Below are 18,609 nucleotides of genomic sequence, written 5' to 3'. Positions count from 1 at the left end.
AGTCAAGAAACTCCTTGAAACTTGAAAATATACAACAAATAAGGGCTACAGAAATTCAAAGAAAGAGATATCAGTATGGCTGAAAGCAGTTTTAAATGTCTTCATGAAAAGGATTAAATTGAGCAATTTAAACATTTAAACTTCGTGATACTTAAGTAGGAAGAAATAAACAAGAATACCAATAAATGCTAGCTATGTTATCCTTTTAATAGCATATGAAAAGCATCTACAAGAGTGAATTGATCATCCATCTGACTAATTTCTTGAGAGATAATTTTTAGGATTATATTTACCTATGCCTCCCATTAACAAAAGAATGATTCTCCTATAAAAGTTAAAATTTAAACAACATTTTAATGAACTGGTGCCAACATTTTCTTCTGGAGAAAGTAGTCTCTACAACTGAACTCTAATTAATAGAAAACCATGATTTGATTTTCAGATCATTAGTTTTGTATATAAGCATTCATTCAATGAGCACTTGTTGAACCTATCTAACAGAAGAAAAAATTAGCAGGTTAGATTTTACCTGCAGATTTGCTCTGTCAGGTATGTAAAGCATTTGAAAATATGAGTTGGTGGCTCACATATAGGAATCAAGAGGTTTCATATATAACCCTGACTTTCTGACATTTTTTGGTATAAGGAACCACCTGATTCAACAACACTCATCTGCCTTCACTCAATGGAACAATCGGCTGGAGCAGCATACCAGCTGCCCATTTCAAGAGTACACACTTCTCAGATCACCTTATTTCCCATTCATTAATGCTGTTTCTGGTAATTATACTAATGGTTATTTGAGACTATGATTCTTGCTGTCATGTGTATATGATACTCTTGAGATAAATGAAAAAAATGTATAAATATATATATTTCCAACAATAAAAGTAGAAGAGAGAAATATGATGTCAGAAAGTAAAAAAGTTAATTTTCATGAGAAAGGCTAAAATTTATATTCAGTAACACTGTTTTAACCATCATGGAATACTGGATTCCCAAACAGCCAAGATAAGCAGTCTTTTTCTTTTTTATATCAATCTGGGAAATTTATCAACAGTTATACACAGCCTTACTTCTACATAAACTATGCAAAATCTGAACCTGCCAACTTAGGAATGTTGAAGAAAGAACAATAATAAGAGTGGGAAAACAAATGATACCATATGTTCTAAATTCTGTTTATATAGATAGACTAAAATTTTCCTTTTCTCCTTTTTTTTTGTCAACTATGCAATGGTTATCAGTTATTATCACTGAAACCTTTCACTACTTATAATGGACATTAAATATTTGTTTATATCATATCCCTTCTCTCATTTTCTGAGAAAGCACTCTAACACACACACACATACATGATTCCTTACTTTATCCATGATGTCTTCAATGGGCGCTGCTACCTTCTTATGCTCAGCTTTGACTACTGGCAAAAGTTCAGTGAATCAGTGAATTAAGCTGGGCAGTCAGAAACTTTTTTCTGGTATTTTTAAAACAGGTGCAGGTGTCGAGGTGAGTGTTGCAGAAGATTCCTTTCTCTCTCGTGCTGAAGCTTAGAGGATAGAAACCGGGACACCGCTAGTGGCCATGTCTATGGCAAGGTAGTTTTCCTTTTCCATAATTTGTTCATATGAGCCCGAAGCAATTCTCTTTGGGTCTAAATTAGATGGATTTGCAACCAAAATAGTTCTGCCTAATGCAGCACTATATTTTTCCAACTTTAATAAAATAATCCAATGACTATTTTTAATGGCCATAATTTCAAAACATCTGCTGAGTGTTTTGGAATTCAAACAAGAGTAATACACAAGCTTTGCTTTCAGAGAATTTCATGTCTAGAAAGGGAGATTAAGTGAATCCACGAAAATACAGTAATCTAGAGTTACATGAGCTACACAAAAAATGTAATTAAAAGAGGAAGGAATTATGTTGAGGGAATTGGGATAGTTTTCCTGGAAGATGTGGCATTTGAGATGGATTGAATTTCAATAGGCAGACATAGGGGAGGCATTCCATGCCAGAGAAAAGAATAAATAGATGAATTAAGTTTGGAAACATAGAGTAGTTTTCAACAATAGTAAGTGGTACATTTAGCTGTAGGCAGCTAAGATGTCTAGGCTGGAATGGGAAGTCGTGGGTATATTATGGAGTCCAGAAATGTAAAGGTCAGTTAGCTCTATTTGATTTGGTGGATACGAGAGGAGAGTATTAAATATTTTTGAGTGTAGATATGCTGTGATCTGAACTATATTTAAGAATTAGTTTTATAGTAGTGAATCACCTGGATTTATATAAGGACAGTTAACAGGTAGAAAGATACTGCAGTTATCAAGTATGATGACCTGAAATAACAGATCTATGAGAGTGGAATGGAAAATGGGTGTCAGATAGAAGTGATATGTTGGTAGAAGAAGAAATCACAGATAGCTCAAAAGTTTCATATATAGCTGATTAATGTGATGGCAATACTAATAACCAATGAAGATTACAAACCCTATTAACTTGTAGCATCCAAGCCATATACCACTTTTTATTATTTTAAATAAAATACTAAGCTTGATCCAAATGCAGTTTTTCTTCATCTTCAGTATTATAATCAAAGACCACATAATTTGGAGTTAGCTAGATCTGGTTTTAAATCTAAACTCAGCTGTTTTATAGCTGTGTGACTTACATAAGATACTTAACCTTCTAAAAATCTTAGTTTTGTCACCTCTTTTATTAATATAATTGGATTAACCTCCTATGGTACTCATGAGAATTAGGTGAAATAATATATGTAAAGCAATTGGGAGAGTATTTGGGGTACAGCAAGATTCAGTAATGCTACTTAGTTCTAGGCATCAATATGTTGCCTAAATCTTTACAAATTCATAAACCAGACCTTTATAAGGATAAAGTATGTAAAAAGCCTCTTTCTAACCTAAGAGTACAGACTACTCTCAACTTCACATCTACAGTATCTGGGATAAATTCTTAGTACATTTCTTTACAATCTCATGGCACTTCCCTTTTGTCACATTTGCTTTGTCCACCTGACTTAGTTTCCTCCTTCATTTCTTGATTCAGAACCCTATTCTGAACCAACCTACTAGGAACTGGTTCTCATATCCAGCTTAGTTCCTGCCATTCACAACTATAGGCACCCCACTTCACCTTTTGGGGCTGCTCCTTACATCTTCAAGCTATATGAACCATAAAATCACAGCCACTTACTTGACTTTGGTCATGACATGATGTCAGAAATACTTGGTACAATTGCCTACCTTTGAGGTTTCAGTCTTTCCCCTCCTAGTCCAATATCAACTTTGTTAGTGATACTGATGTGGATAGAGTTTCAGCATTTCATTGCCACATTGTATCTGTCAATCAAAAATGGGAAAAGAATCTGAACAGACATTTCTCCAAAGAAGACAGGCAAATGGGCAATAAACACATGAAAGTAGGTTTATTATTACACATTAGAAAAATGCTAGTCATAGCCACAATAATACACCACTTTATATCCTCTGCTATGATTCAGATAATGGTATATGTTGGTGAGGATATAGAAAAATTAGAACCATCATATGTTGATGAAGGGAATATGAACTGGTACAACTGTTTTGAAAATATTTTGGCTCTTCCTTAAATTGTTAAACATAGATTTTCTATATGACTCAGGAATTCCACTGCTAGTTATATATCCAGGATAAACAGGATCATGTCTGACCACGTGAAGACATGTACATGAATGTTCATAGGATGATTTTTAATAATAGCCTCAATGTGCAAGAAATCCAATTATTCATCAGCTGATGCATGGATAAATAAAATATGCTATATTTATACAGTAGAATATTATTTTGCAATAAAGGAATGAAGTATTGATACATTCTACTATGTAATTGAACTTTGAAAACATGATAAGTCAAAGAAGCCAGTCACAAAGACCATATACTGTGTGATTCCTTTTATATGAAAGGTCCAGAATTGGTAAATCGATACAGACAAAGTAGATTATTGATTTCCTAGCAGTGGGAGAGAGGGAAATGGGAGTGACTTAAGTATGGGATTTCTTTTAGGAAGGATAAAACTGTTTTAAATTTGTTTGTGGTGATTAACATACAACATTGTGGATATAGTAACCGTTGGATCAGACATTTCAAATGGGTGAATTTTATTGTATGTGAATTATATCTCAACAATGATCGTTTTTAAAGTTTTAAAAGTCAGGATTATTTTAAAGTCAGGAACTCCTAGTTTCAAGTTTAGAGAAAAGGGTCAGCCTTGTTATTTCCAAAACATGTGGAGAGTAAAAGGAAGGAAAGCTTAGATGAAGTGAAAATAGTGGAGTGAACTAAATAAGTAGGGGGAAGTTCAGCTCCTATCCCACAGGTGGTAAGAGCCTTTAATTCAGAAAACACAGCTTTGAGAGCCTTTTTTGGGTGTATTATTAATTGAAGTGGGAGTTGGTGAATTTCTATTACATGATTAGCAAAATAAGCTGGCCATTTAATCTCTTCATACTTTAGACTCACCCATAAAATATATAGTGCCGCTTCTGATCTTAATTAAAATTTGCAGTGAGGCTTTCATCCTGGGAGGAAAAGGAGAGATATTTACTTTTCATGTATGTTATAGGTATATAAAGTAGTACCTATATTTTCCAGAGCTATTGCCAGCCAGAATGAATAAACCCTTTTCTGTGCACACACAGCCCTAAGAAGTGAATCAACCATATAAGATCATTGAGACACTCAGTATCTTGTAAGAAATTACTTGTAGAATGGGATGTTGCTTCAATGGAAGAATTACTTTATCAATTTTGGGTGACCAGTATACTCTCAGAAAGTACATCATGAACCTCAGATCACCGTAACCTGTATTAATATTGCTGGTGTTCTTTTTTCAGCCCTGTATCGCTTTTCACCACTATATTAATTAGTAAATATTGTAACTATGGGCCATGATTTTATAGCCATCTGCCCCACACTCTATGATACCTTTTGGTTATCCAGAACTGCAGTGAAATTTATAAATCTTAGAAGCTTCAGGTAATCAAAGCACCTTCTTAGACTCAAGATGTTTATTAGCATAGTTATAAAAAAAAAAAGCCCCCAAACACTATACTTTTCTTAAAAGTTTCATTTTGGTAGTACTTTTTAAACAATTTGTCACTATTATTATTGTCAAGTGTTAGGTATTGAGACAGTTGCTTTTTGAAGTCAGGTTGTTTCTCTCCAATGTCTATTATATGCTTAAGTAAATTAATGACAGTTTAATATATGTCTGGTATCCTCAAGAATTAGTCTCAGCAGATAATTTAAGTAGATGTTGCTTTTAAGGAATTCCTGTGTTCTAAAAAATCTTCTGAAGTATTGGTGCATATTTTCCCCAGCGTTGATATTGTCTCAAATTGTCCTAACATATCCTATAGTCTTGTGTTGTAATATCCCACGATTATTTCTCAAAGGCAATGTTCATATGAGTCATTCTCTTTCAACACATTTTCCGCAAATCTTTTGATCACTATGCTGCTGCTGCTGCTAAGTTGCTTCAGTCGTGTCCGACTCTGTGTGACCCCATAGACAGAAGCCCACCAGGCTCCTCCATTCCTGGGATTCTCCAGGCAAGAACACTGGAGTGGGTTGCCATTTCCTTCTCGATCAGTATACTCTGTATGAAATTTATAAAAGTACTTTTATCGAAAGAAATGGATTCTTATTCAAATGCATACTTGTTTTTCCTGTCAATAAAGATTTCTTTGTCTTGATTCTGTTGTCTTTTGGTGTTTTTTAAAAATAGATACTTTAAAAATTTATATTTTAGGATACCTGGTCACCATTTTCTAAGTTGCTTTGAATTATATCATAGAATCCAAGATAATTTTTATAAATTAATATGTAACTAAATCCTATAACCTGTTGTGATAGGTTCTATTTTTCTAGGACTAATTTTTGAGAAAATGAAGATAGCTGTAATACTCAATCTTGATGCAAATTACTTTGGAGTAGCTTAAGGCACTGCCATGAGCCATACCTACCATAGGTATTTTTTTGTGCTGAAAGCAACATCTGTGTGCATTTACAATTCCAAAGGCACTTTGTCCTCAGAGAATGGATGGAATTTGTCTGAGAAGTCTGGGAGGTTCATGGTCTTCAGCTGTGCAAACATTTCAAAACTTGACTGAATTTATATTAATCTCTTCATTAAATAAGGACTCTTGTGTTATTTCCAAGTCACCTCCAACAGTGCCAATTGCTGTGGCAAAATAAGACAAGGTAGAATCAGAGTCTTTGGGCTTGTGGAATTGCAGAGGGATTCAGCCTAAACACTTCCTTTTGCAGGTGAAGAACGGAAGCTCAGATTAGTTAAGGCCTTTGCCCAGGGCAGATTCAATGTTTAATGTCTGAGCCAGGAACAAAATTACTTCAGTTGTTCTTGCTTCAGCTCTAGTGCTGACTTTGATGTAACAACTGGATTTCAAAACCACTGCTACAGACCTTAGGGATTTTTTTCTTCATAAAATGTTTTAAAGGGAATAGAAAATATCCTGAAAAATCTGACTCATTGTTTAGAAATATTCTGAAAAGACTGAAAAACATAACCATAACACACTCTTTTTCTGTGAGCTAGGATAGATGTTATAGTTTGAATTGTGTGTCCCTAAAAAATCATGTTGAAGTCATAACTGCCAGGATCTCGGAATGTGACCTCATTTGGAAATAGGGTCTTTACAGAGGTGGTTAGATTAAAATGAGGTCATTAGAGTTGGCCCTAATCTAATATCACTAATATTGTTATAAAAAAGAGATTTGGTCATAGACATGGACAGAGGGAAGACCCTGTAAAAGCACAGAGTGAATACTGTCATCAAAAGCCATGGAGAGACACCTCTAACAGATTCTCCTACACAGGCCTCAGGAGGAACCAGCCCTGCTGGGTCTTGATCTCAGACTTGCAGCTTCCAAAACTGTGAGGAAATAAACTTCTGTTGTTGAAGTCATTCAGCGTGGTTCTTTTTTAATGGCAGCCTTAGAAATCAATTTTATTTAATTGTATCTAAGGATGTGGGAACAAGTATATTCTGAAAGTTCTAATATGTAAAAAAGGAAAAAAGATTCATATGATTGAACCAGTTACACATCCAACAGAAGAGGGATCTTAGTTCTTCCATATCTTTTCATTCACTTAACGAATTACCTCAGCTGACATGTATACTCACTGTATCTTAAGCATTTTAATAGGATCTGTGGGAACAAACATTTGTTTGGTATAATATTTGCCCTTGAAGAGATTCCAGTGGTAGAGGTGAACACCTAAACAAATCATAAAATTTGTTTGTTTGCCACTCTTATTCACTGCCTAAGACAACTGCCTTGTAATTATTTTCAACAAGTGCTTTTGGGAACAACAAGTGACTCATTGGTAAAGAATCTGACTGACAATTCAGAAGACTCGGTTTTGATCCCTGGATTGGGAAGATCCCCTGGAGAAGGAAATGGCGATCTACTCTAGTATTCTTGCCTGGAGAAGTCCGTGGATAGAGGAGCCTAGTGGGCTAAAATCCATAGGGTCACAAAGAGTCGGACACGACTGAATACATGAATCCTTATAGTTAAAGACTTCCAATTTTTAAAAAATTAGTCAATTTTTAAAGTATTACACTAGATAAAAAATTATAATGCTCCTAATCATAATAATCAATATAGAGAAAGAAGCAGGTTTATTAAGAGAAAACAGTTTGTTTAGATTTGAGATGGAGATTTACTTTGTACAAATTCATGTTTAATGGCTACTTGCCCTAGTCAGCAAACCCCAAAGACCACTGCTAAGCCATCTGAAAGTGAATCTAATAGTGCTATTAATTTAATGAGAGATTCTTATTCATTAGCCAAAATATCTTACCAGAGAGGTATCATTTCTTTTATAACAGCAATGCTGAGAGAAAATCTTAATTTATTGAACATATAAAAGTACTGGCATCTATTTGTAAAATGAGAGCCATTTTGGAAAAACTAAAATGTTGATTGAAATTTATAGAGCATTGCTCAAGGAAAGCCAATTTAAAAAAATAGCCTTAGTGCATTCATAAGGGGAGCTGTTCTTGAGCAAGGATTCTTTCTCCTTTGGAAATGATGAGGATGATCATTTTGGGCTTCTCTGGTGTCTCAGACAGTAAAGAATCACATATACAGGAAACTTGGGCTCATTCCCTGGGTGGGGAAGATCCCCTGGAGAAGAGAATGCCACCCCACTGCAGTATTCTAGCTTGGAGTGTTCAATGGACATAGAAGCCTGGCAGGCTACAAGTCTGTGGGATTGCAGAGTCGGACATGACTGAGCAACTAACACACAAGGTGATAATTTGGTAGATGATTTATACACCAATTCAATTTTTTAACAAACATTTGTTCTTTATATATAAGACAGTATAAATGAATATGTAGCCTTGTTCTTGCACACTTACAGTCTCAAAACCTTTTTAGTTTAAAAAATTTTTAATTTTTTGCACAGAACTTTCTATCTAAGGAAAGAAACATGGGACTTTTAATCAAATCCTTTTCCTAGAGTTCATAGTATTTGATTAATATCCTATTAACTGAAAAGATAAATGATACAGTCTGGAATTCTTGTATTTCCATTGGTGTTTTAACAGAGACCTGATTCACTTCTCAGTTTCAGTTGACAATATGTTCCATTTATAAAAGAACAAAAGAAGAGAAATTCAGAGAAGTAGGAAAAAAAAATATTCCCTTGATGTTCTCCAGGAGGTTGAGCTTGGAGCTTCCGGCCTGCTAATGTATCCTGTTTTCACCAATGTAGTTACTAGTAAAGCCACACTTTGATAAACCAAGTTATCTCACTCTGAGCCCTTACCTGCCAAAAAAGGAAGGCATCACTTGTGCCCTAACATCTCTCCTCTCTGTCTGCAGCCTTCTGAGATTCTGACTCACCTGTACTGACTGTTTTCATGTGAAGCAGGATTGAATTTGTTCCTCTCAGCCAAAATTATATTCTCTATTTTCTCCTTTATGTATTCTGGCAGATTTACTTTTGGTCTCTGAGATATCACTAGGGCATGAGCTACTTATGTCAGATATTGTTTCAATTGAAAAGGTTTCCAGAACACAGACATCACACAGGTTATATTTGGCGTGTTGAAAAGAAAGGGCAGTATAAATGAACTCATGGAGAGCTTATTGAGTGATTACACAGAAGACATTAAATCTTTTAGGGAAGCAGAGATTAGGGATTCTAGCTGTCTGTCTTTTTCTACTGCAGTTAAGACTGTAAATACTTTAATAGAAGACAGCTTGTGATAGCAAAAACAAACATCGGGAACTCAAGATGCTATCTCCAATATAGTACTAGTGAGTTGTGATCCAGTTTCAATGGAGCTGTTTCCTCATCCAGTAAATGAAATGATTGAACTAGATCAGTGGCTCTTGGGCATGTATACATGCAATTTTGCATACAATTTCAAGAAGTTCATGGAATCACTGAAGAACAACAATGATGTACAGACTTGTGGACACTGAACTACATGGTTCCTTAGAGCCCTTCTGGCTGTAAAATTTTTCTGATTGTATGATACTCATGATCTTGAACTCCAGTGATGCTTTCTTTTGGTTTTAGGTGGGTCCCCTCAGGCTCTTCTAGGATGGCTAATGAACAGGCAGCAGGCCAGATCTGTTGATTTGTTCCATAACCTCATTAGGCATCCATCAATATTGCTCAGTTCAGTTCATGCACATACTTTATCTACTACCCTGAAATCTCATTTGATGGTTTATGAATACATTGGGCCCTCTGAAGCACTGAATATGCCAATGAGAAAAAACAATTTCCATTAGCACTTTGGCTGTGTTGTTGACATAGGTATTGATAATGTATTTGACTCATTTCTTGGCTATTTGCAAGATCATAAACTTGATCTAGGGGTTCATGTTCCCTTTGTCTAGATTGAACACAGAGGATTTTCTCCTAATGTAGAATTGGGTAAAGAAAAGGATTATTCATCCATTTATGTATTTATGCTGAGATCTGTTCAATACTGTGTTGGAATTATTTATCTTTTAAGTATCCTCAGTTATAACTGTTAAAGTCTAATTTCCATCTCAGCTTATTGCTATCCTTGGCCTTGATGAGAGCACTTACGGTTCTATTATTCTGATGGATGCTGCAATAGTAGAATAATTAAATAACTCTGAACCCAAATTATATTAGAATACTTCCATAACTATTCCTCTTTGCCATCATAACTTCTGTAATTCCTGTGGAACTCCTCAAGGGCTAGAATACTACAAGAAGTTAAGCGTGAGGTTATTGGCAGTAAGATCTAGACTAAGTGTGTTCATGTTGTTGTATTAATAGTTTATTTCCTTTTTTGTTAACTAACATTTCATTGTATGGATATGCTACAATTTGTTTACTTTGTCCCTTATTGAACTGTTGGGGTTTTCTGGTTTTTGGCTTTTTCAAATAAAGTGGTTATGAACATCATTACAAGACTGTATATGGACCTATGCTTTTATTTCTCTTGGGGAAATGTCTGGGCTGTGGAATGGCTGGGCTGGACTGTGTGGTAGATACATGTTTCACCTTTTAAAAAACTATCAACCTGTTTTCCAGCTGTGGAATGACTGGGCTGGACTGTGGAATGGCTGGGCTGGGCTGTGTGGTAGATACATGTTTCACCTTTTAAAAAACTATCAAATTGTTTTCCAAAGTAGTAGTTTCATTTACATTCCAATCAGCAGTGCATGAGATTTCTGGGTCTACAACATTGTTGTGAAAATTTTCTGTGGTCAGGGTTTTTAATTTCAGCCATTCTAATAGCGGTATGGTGGTATATCTTTGTAGTTTTAATGTGCATTTCTCTAATGACTAATGATGTTGAGCACCAACTGAACTGAACCATATATATTCTCTGATGATGTGTTTATACAGATCTTTTAGTTTTTATTGAGTCTTGAGAGTTCTTTATATTGTTTAGATGCAAGGGCTCTTTATACATTCTAGGTACAAATTGTTTGTCAAATATGTGATTTACAAATCATTTTCCTAATCTGTGATATGTCTTTTCATTCTCTTTAACAGTGCTTTTTGAATAGTTTAAGTTTTTAATTTGATGAAATTGAATTTGCCATTTTGTTCTTTTTTTATGGGTTTTGCTTTTTCACTATCATACTAAGAAATCTTTGCATAAACCAAGCTCCCAAAGGTTTTCTTCTGTGTATTACTCTAAAAGTTTTAAGTTTTAAAAATTTAGATCTGTGATCCACTGTGAGTAATTTTACATATAGATTACAGCATGGATCAACTTTCTTTTTCTTTTGTTTGCATATTGATTTTCAGTTGTTGCAGCATCAGTTGTTAAAAAGACAATCCTTTTCCCACCCAATTGTCTTTATTCCTTTGTAAAAAATCGGTTGTCCATATATGTCTCTTTTTGGAAAGCCTGTTTTTTTCTGTTAATCTTTTTGCCTCTTAGCCTTCACTCTTCCTCTTTTTAGATTGCTAACTGTATAAGAAGTCTTTTAACCTAGTAGAGTTAGCCCTAGAAATGGCACACACAGTAATTTTGATTATTCTAGATTCTTTGCACTTCTGCTTGACTTTTAGAATTAATTTTCAAATCTCTGCTGGGATTTTGTTTGGGATGTTTTTGATCTTTGTATCAGTTTGGGGAGAAATGACATCTTAACACGATTGCATCCTCTGACATGTGAACAAATTATGTCTCTCTATTTACATATATAGTTAATTTCTTTCAGCGTGTTTTGTGGTTTTGACTTCAAGTCTTGCACAGAGTTTGTCAGATTTACCCCTAAATATTTCATGTTTTTATCTGCTTTTAAATGCATTTTTTCTAAATTTGAATTTTTTGATAATTCATTGTTATTATGCAGAAATACAATTAATTTTCATGGATTGTGTATCAGTGTTGGATTTCACTGCTTAGTAAACTAATTTATTTCTAGTAGCATTTTTTGGTAGATTCCATTGGATTATCTATATAGGTGATCATATTCCATAAGATAATTTGCTAACACAGTTTTAATTCTTCCTTCCCAATCAAATGATTTTTCTACATTCATTGAAATGGTCTTTTTTTTTCTTTCAATTTACTAATATAGTAAATTATATTAGTTACTGTTTGAATGTTAATCCAAACTTGCATTCTTGGGATTTTATTTTATCCCATTTTATCTTGAGATAAATGGTTAAATCTCACTTGATCATTATATATTGTTAGATTCTACTGGTCAAAAGTTTGGTAATTTTTATCTTCTCTCTCTCTCTCTTTTTTTTTTCTAATCAGTCTGGCTAGAAGTTCATTTATTTTTTTCTGATTTTTTAAAATAATTTTTTATTTCATTGATTTCTTCTATTTTATGCTTTATTGATTTCTATTCTTTGTTCTTTCATCTGTTTTACTTAATTTAGTTTTAATTTTATTTTTTGTTTTAAAAGGTATCATTACATTTTTAAATTAGAGATTGCTCATATAAGACATACCTTATGATCTCAGGTTTTTTTTCTTTGTTTACTTTTATGTTTAATAGGTTAAGAAGAAAATCAGAGAAGCTTGAGGGAAAGTTACTCATTTCTCCTCTGGAGCAGAGCAGAAGACTATTATGTGTGGTTAAGATCCGTGTTTTCCCTTCCATCCCTTTCCCATGCCAACATGAAAGCTCCTGTTAACTGAAATGCATTATCTGTTTACAAAGTATATACAATCTAAATTTCACATTTACTATGCTTAAAGAACATTGGTCTAAATTAATATTTATTATTTTTGTTATAAAACATAATGGTTTTAATTGATATAAAATTTACATTCTTGTAATTCTTCACAAAAATTTTTTAAATGCTCAAGATTATCCTGGTATCCTAACTGACTAAAGTACTTCTACCCCTTGAACAGTAGCATATTCATTTAATAGATATTTTATGATATTGCAAACTGATATAGTGTTTTGATACACATTATTTGTGGTCATTAAATTATCTCAAAGCTTTTTTTTTCTCAACTATAGCTTTCATTAGTCAATCATTTTTATGTTTAATGTTAATTATTGGCAATTATTTATGTTTTACAGTTTTGAATGGGGGAACCTGTTAATTGGAGAGAGAAAACCTTTTACAACTTTTGAGTGACATGTTAAACTTTTCTAAATATTTTTCTGAGGCAAATATAACAAACTTGATGTGAATAAAAAATAGTCTTGGTATTTTTTGTATGTTCGGAAAACGCTGACAGAGCAAGAAAGATAGGATGGTCAATTCAGAAGCAAGGGAAATAGGAAGGAGCTCTTGACTCTGCTTAGTCAGACCCTCAGAAGTTGAAGACAAAGGTTGCAGAGCAGTGAAAGCATATATGGGATGTGAGACCTGTGTGTCCAGCTCCCAGGCAGCATGCCTCAGGACCAGAAATGTCTGCTATGTTTCTGCATTTTCATGAGTATTTTCCAGATACTTCATGTAGTTCTTGACGTGTGTGTGTGTTTTCTTTTTTTTGAGAACACCTAACCATAAATTACCTATTTATATTTTCTGTTTTATTATCTTAATGATCAAAACAAAAGACAAAAAAAGAAGTTACCAAATAAACATTTGTCTTAAGAGACAGACTGTTTATTTTTGGTGATTTGGCTCATTTACCTTATTGATTAAAAAATGTAATTGTCCAAATTCTATATTTTTACTGATGATATTTATTGTCCTTCAAAATGCCTTCTTTGAATCTTAATTTAATAATTTGACTATTTAAACCTTAAATGGGTGGCTGAGATTTATACTTAATACTAGAAATGCTATTTTAATAATACAATTTTAAACAAATGAAACTTTGGAAGTGATAAACATTTTATTGAATTTCTTTTTTTTTAATTGATGATTAATGTTTATGTCACTGCCGTTTCATGGGAATGTTTCACAGTGGTAAAACATTCCTGAATACCTTTAAATTCCTCCAGTTTTTCCAAGTTTCTCCTTTGTGCAGTTGCCACATTTCTCACTGTCTATCTCCCTCTTGTCTCCAAACTCCTCCTTCCTACTTTCAAGGTGAGTATTTTTTTTTTTAAGTTTTATAATAGTAAATATTATGAGATAGTTGTGAGAAATTTAACTACATCCCATCCAGTCTGAAGTTGCAAACTGTATGATTTCCGAATCCTCATCCCCTACCCTTTTTCTGATTTTTGTTTTTTAACTTTTTGTTTTGAATTGGGGTATAACTGATTAACAGTGTTGTGATGGTTTCAGAAAAGGGACTCAGCCATACACTGAATTTCTTTTACACATAATGACTCTTGGTAGTATTTCTGAAAAGTTGGAAATTTTAATGCTAAGTTTCTCTGTAGCTTCTGCACCAAATGCTGCTTCCTTAATGCATAGCAAATCTGAGCTAACTTGCTTTTTCCATATTACCAGTTTTTGTAGAGGAACAAACCAAACTATTCCACCTTTTGGTTCAAATGGGACTTTCCTGGTCCCCAAAAAATAAATATGTTGGCTTACAGTCTATTTGTTATTAATTTAGTATTTATAACAGAAAAATACTTTGAGACTCTAAAAATTCATTTGAATACTATATTATGTTTAAAAGTGTTTTATATCTTTCTTGTTTTGCTTTTATTATGTGTATTAAAAAAACTATCTTAATCATATTTCTTTAAACTGTAGTGTGTGATGTATAGGATACAGATTAATAAAAAGATGATATATGAGTTATCATTTTTGCCCATATTCCTTTTAAAAAGTTTAGAAGACCCTTCTTTGCCTTGGTAATTTCATTTCTGCCTATTATTCTGGAACTTCAGTTAAAACAAAATGTTACTTACTCTAAGCTGCAAAACTATCCAATCTGTGCAAATCTAAGTACTATAGTCACTCAAAATAATTCCTTTATGATGCAGCTATCCTGTCAATTTACATACTTTGGCAGCAGTTGGACAAAAAAAATCAAAGTCCTATTGATATCAAAGTTGTATTATGAAGTATTCATAATTTTCTGTGGTTGAACAGTGTAATTGTCACTTTTATTTACTTCAGTTCAGTCACTCAGTCATGTCCGACTCTTTGTGACCCCATGGACTGCAGCATGCCAGGCTTCCCTGTCCATCACCAAATCCTGGAGCTTACTCAAAATCATGTCCATTGAGTCAGTGATGCCACCCAACCATCTCATCCTCTGTTGTCCCCTTCTCCTTCCGCCTTCAGTCTTTCCCAGCATCAGGGTCTTTTCAAATGAATCAGTTCTTCACATCAGGTGGCCAAATTATTGCAGTTTCAGCTTCACCATCAGTCCTTCCAATGAATATTCAGTACTGATTTCCTTTAGGATGGACTCGTTGGATCTCTTTGCAGTCCAAGGGACTCTCAAGAGTCTTCTCCAACACCACAGTTCAAAAGCATCAATTCTTCAGTGTTCAACTTTCTTTATAGTCCAACTCTCACATCCATACATGACCACTGGAAAAACCACAGCCTTGACTAGACGGACCTTTGTTGGCAAAGTATTGTCTCTGCTTTTTAATATGCTGTCTAGGTTGGTCATTACTTTTCTTCCAAGGAGCAAGCATCTTTTAATTTCATGGCTACAGTCACCATCTGCAGTGATTTTGGAGCCCCCCAAAATAAAGTCTGTCACTGTTTCCATTGTTTCCCCATCTGTTTGCAGTTAAGTGATGGGACCGGATGCCATGACCTTAGTTTTCTGAATGTTGAGCCGTAAGCCAACTTTTTCACTCTCCTCTTTCACTTTCATCAAAGTGAATGCTCTTCAGTTTTTCAATTTCTGCCATAAGGGTGGTGTCATTTGCATATCTGAGGTTGTGATATTTCTCCCGTCAATCTTGATTCCAGTTTGTGCTTCATCCAGCCTGGGATTTCTCATGAAATACCTACATATAAAGTAAATAAGCAGGGTGACAATATACATCCTTGACGTACTCCTTTCCCGATTTGGAACCAATCTGTTGTTCCATGTCCAGTTCTAAGTGTTGCTTCTTGACCTGAATACAGATTTCTCAGGAGGCAGGTCAGGTGGTCTGGTATTTCCATCTCTTGAAGAATTTCCCCCAGTTTATTGTGATCCACACAGTCAAAGGCTTTGGCATATTCAATAAAGCAGAAGTAGATGTTTTTCTGGAACTCTCTTCCTTTATCGATGATCCAACAAATGTTGGCAATTTGATCACTGGTTCCTCTGCCTTTTCTAAATCCAGCTTGAACATCTGGAAGTTTATGGTTCATGTATTGTTGAAGCCTGGCTTGGAAAATTTTGAGCATTACTTCGCTAGCGTGTGAGATGAGTGCAATTGTGCAGTAGTTTGAGCATTCTTTGGGATTAGGATAAATTCTGACCTTTTTCAGTCCTGTAGCCACTGATGAGTTTTCCAAATTTGCTGGCATATTGAGTGAAGCACTTTCATAGCATCATCTTTCAGGATTTGAAATAGCTCAACTGGAATTCCATCACACCCACTAGCTTTGTTCTTAGTGATCTTCCTAAGGCCTACTTGACTTTGCATTACAGAATGTCTGGCTCTAGGTTTGTGATCACATCATTGGGATTATCTGGGTCGTGAAGATCTTTTTTGTATAGTTCTGTGTTTTCTTGCCACCTCTTCTTAATATCTTCTGCTTCTGTTAGGTCCATACCATTTCTGTCCTTTATTGAGTCCATTTTTGCATGAAATGTTTGTTTGGTATCTTTAATTTTCTTGAAGAGATCTCTAGTACTTCCCATTCTATTGTTTTCCTCTACTTCTTTGCATTGATCACTGAGAAAGGCTTTCTTATCTCCCCTTGCTATTCTTTGGAACTCTGCATTGAAATGGGTATATCTTTTCTTTTCTCCTTTGCCTTCCATGTCTTTTCTTTTCTCAGCTATCTGTCAATCCTCAGACATTTTGCCTTTTTGCATTTCTTTTTCTTGGGGATGGTCTTGATCACTGCCTCCTGTACAATGTCATGAACCTCCATCCTTAGTTCTTCAGGCACTCTGTCTATCAGATCTAATCCCTTGAATCTATTTCTCACTTCCATTGTATAATCATAAGCGGTTTGATTTAGGTCATACCTGAATGGCCTAGTGGTTTTCCCTACTTTCTTCAATTTACATCTGAATTTGCCAATAAGGAGTTCATTATCTGAGCCACAGTTATCTCCTGGTCTTGTTTTTGCTGACTGTATAGAGCTTCTCCATCTTTGGCTGCAAAGAATGTAATCAATCTGATTTTGGTGTCGACCATCTGGTGATGTCCATGTGTAGAGTCTTCTCTTGTGTTGTTGGAAGAGGGTGTTTGCTATGACCAGTGTGTTCTCTTGGCAAAACTCTATTAGCCTTTGCCCTGCTTCATTCTGTACTCCAAGGTCAAATTTGCCTGTTACTCCAGGTGTTTCTTGACTTCCTACTTTTGCATTCTAGTTTCCTATAATGAAAAGGACGTCTTTTTTGGGTGTTAGTTCTAAAAGATCTTGTAGGTCTTCAGCTTCTTCAGCATTACTGGTTGGGGCATAGACTTGGATTACTGTGATATGAATGGTTTGCCTTGGAAACAAACAGAGATCATTCAGTCATTTTTGAGATTGCATGCAAATACTGCATTTCAGACTCTTTTGTTGACCATGATGGCTACTCCATTTCTTCTAAGGGATTCCTGCCCACAGTGTAGTAGATATAATGGTCTTCTGAATTAAATTCACCCATTCTAGTCCACTTTAGTTCATTGATTCCTAAAATGTCGATGTTCACTCTTGTCATCTCCTGTTTGACCACTTCCAATTTGCCTTGATTCATGGATCTCACCTTCCAGATTCCTATGCAATATTGCTCTTTACAGCATCTGACTTTACTTCCATCACAGTCCAATTCACAACTGGGTGTTGTTTTTGCTTTGGCTCCATCTCTTCATTCTTTCTGGAGTTATTTCTGCACTCATCTCCAGTAGCATATTGGGCACCTACCAACCTGGGGAGTTTATCTTTCAGTGTCCTTTCTTTTTGCCTTTTCATGCTGTTCATGGGATTCTCAAGACAAGAATACTGAAGTGTTTTGCCATTCCCTTCTCCAGTGGACCACGTTTTGTCAGAACTCTACACCATGACCCATCTGTCTTGGGTGGCCCCACAAGGCATGGCTGGTAGTCTCATTGAGTTAGACAAGACTGTGGTCCATGTGATCAGATTGGTTAGTTTTCTGTGATTGTGGTTTTCAGTCTGTCTGCCCTTTGATGGAGAAGGATAAGAGGGTCTTGGAAACTTCCTGATGGGAGAGACTGACTGAGGGGGAAACTGGGTCTTGTTCTGATGGGTGGGGCCATGCTCAGTATATCTTTCATCCAATTTTCTGTTGATGGGCGGGGCTGTGTTCCCTCCCTGTTGTTTGACCTGAGGCCAAACTCTGGTGGAGGTAATGCAGATAATGGCACATCCTTCAAACTGTTCCATGCTGGCACTGCTCCACTACACTGTCATGTCCCCGCCCCGCAGCAGGCCACTGCCAACCCGGGTCTCTGCTGGAGACTCCCGGACTCTCACGGGCAAGTCTCAGTCTCTTGTGGGGTCACAAGTTTTATTTACAGGAGTAAAATATTTTATTCCACAATTACATCC

At 35.2% G+C, this 18,609-nt stretch overlaps 1 protein-coding gene across 4 annotated transcripts in view; it reads left to right on the top strand.

The window, feature by feature from the left end:
• The window catches only part of NAALADL2 (N-acetylated alpha-linked acidic dipeptidase like 2), a 1,500,734-nt gene that overhangs the window by 42,340 nt on the left and 1,439,785 nt on the right, over positions 1–18,609 (top strand). Inside the window, exon 2 of one of the 4 annotated variants that reach the window (XM_065942423.1) lies at positions 1,496–1,598. The exons of the other annotated variants lie outside the window; for them this stretch is intronic. The gene's annotated coding sequence lies outside the window, so the exon portion shown is untranslated. The remainder of the gene's footprint in view (positions 1–1,495; positions 1,599–18,609) is intronic. 4 annotated transcript variants of the gene reach the window in all.

The sequence above is a fragment of the Muntiacus reevesi genome, chromosome 8 (assembly GCF_963930625.1).
Source record: "Muntiacus reevesi chromosome 8, mMunRee1.1, whole genome shotgun sequence".
Taxonomy (NCBI): Eukaryota; Metazoa; Chordata; class Mammalia; order Artiodactyla; family Cervidae; genus Muntiacus; species Muntiacus reevesi.
Note: the sequence above shows the minus strand (reverse complement) of the source record. Positions and strands in the feature narration are given on the sequence as shown.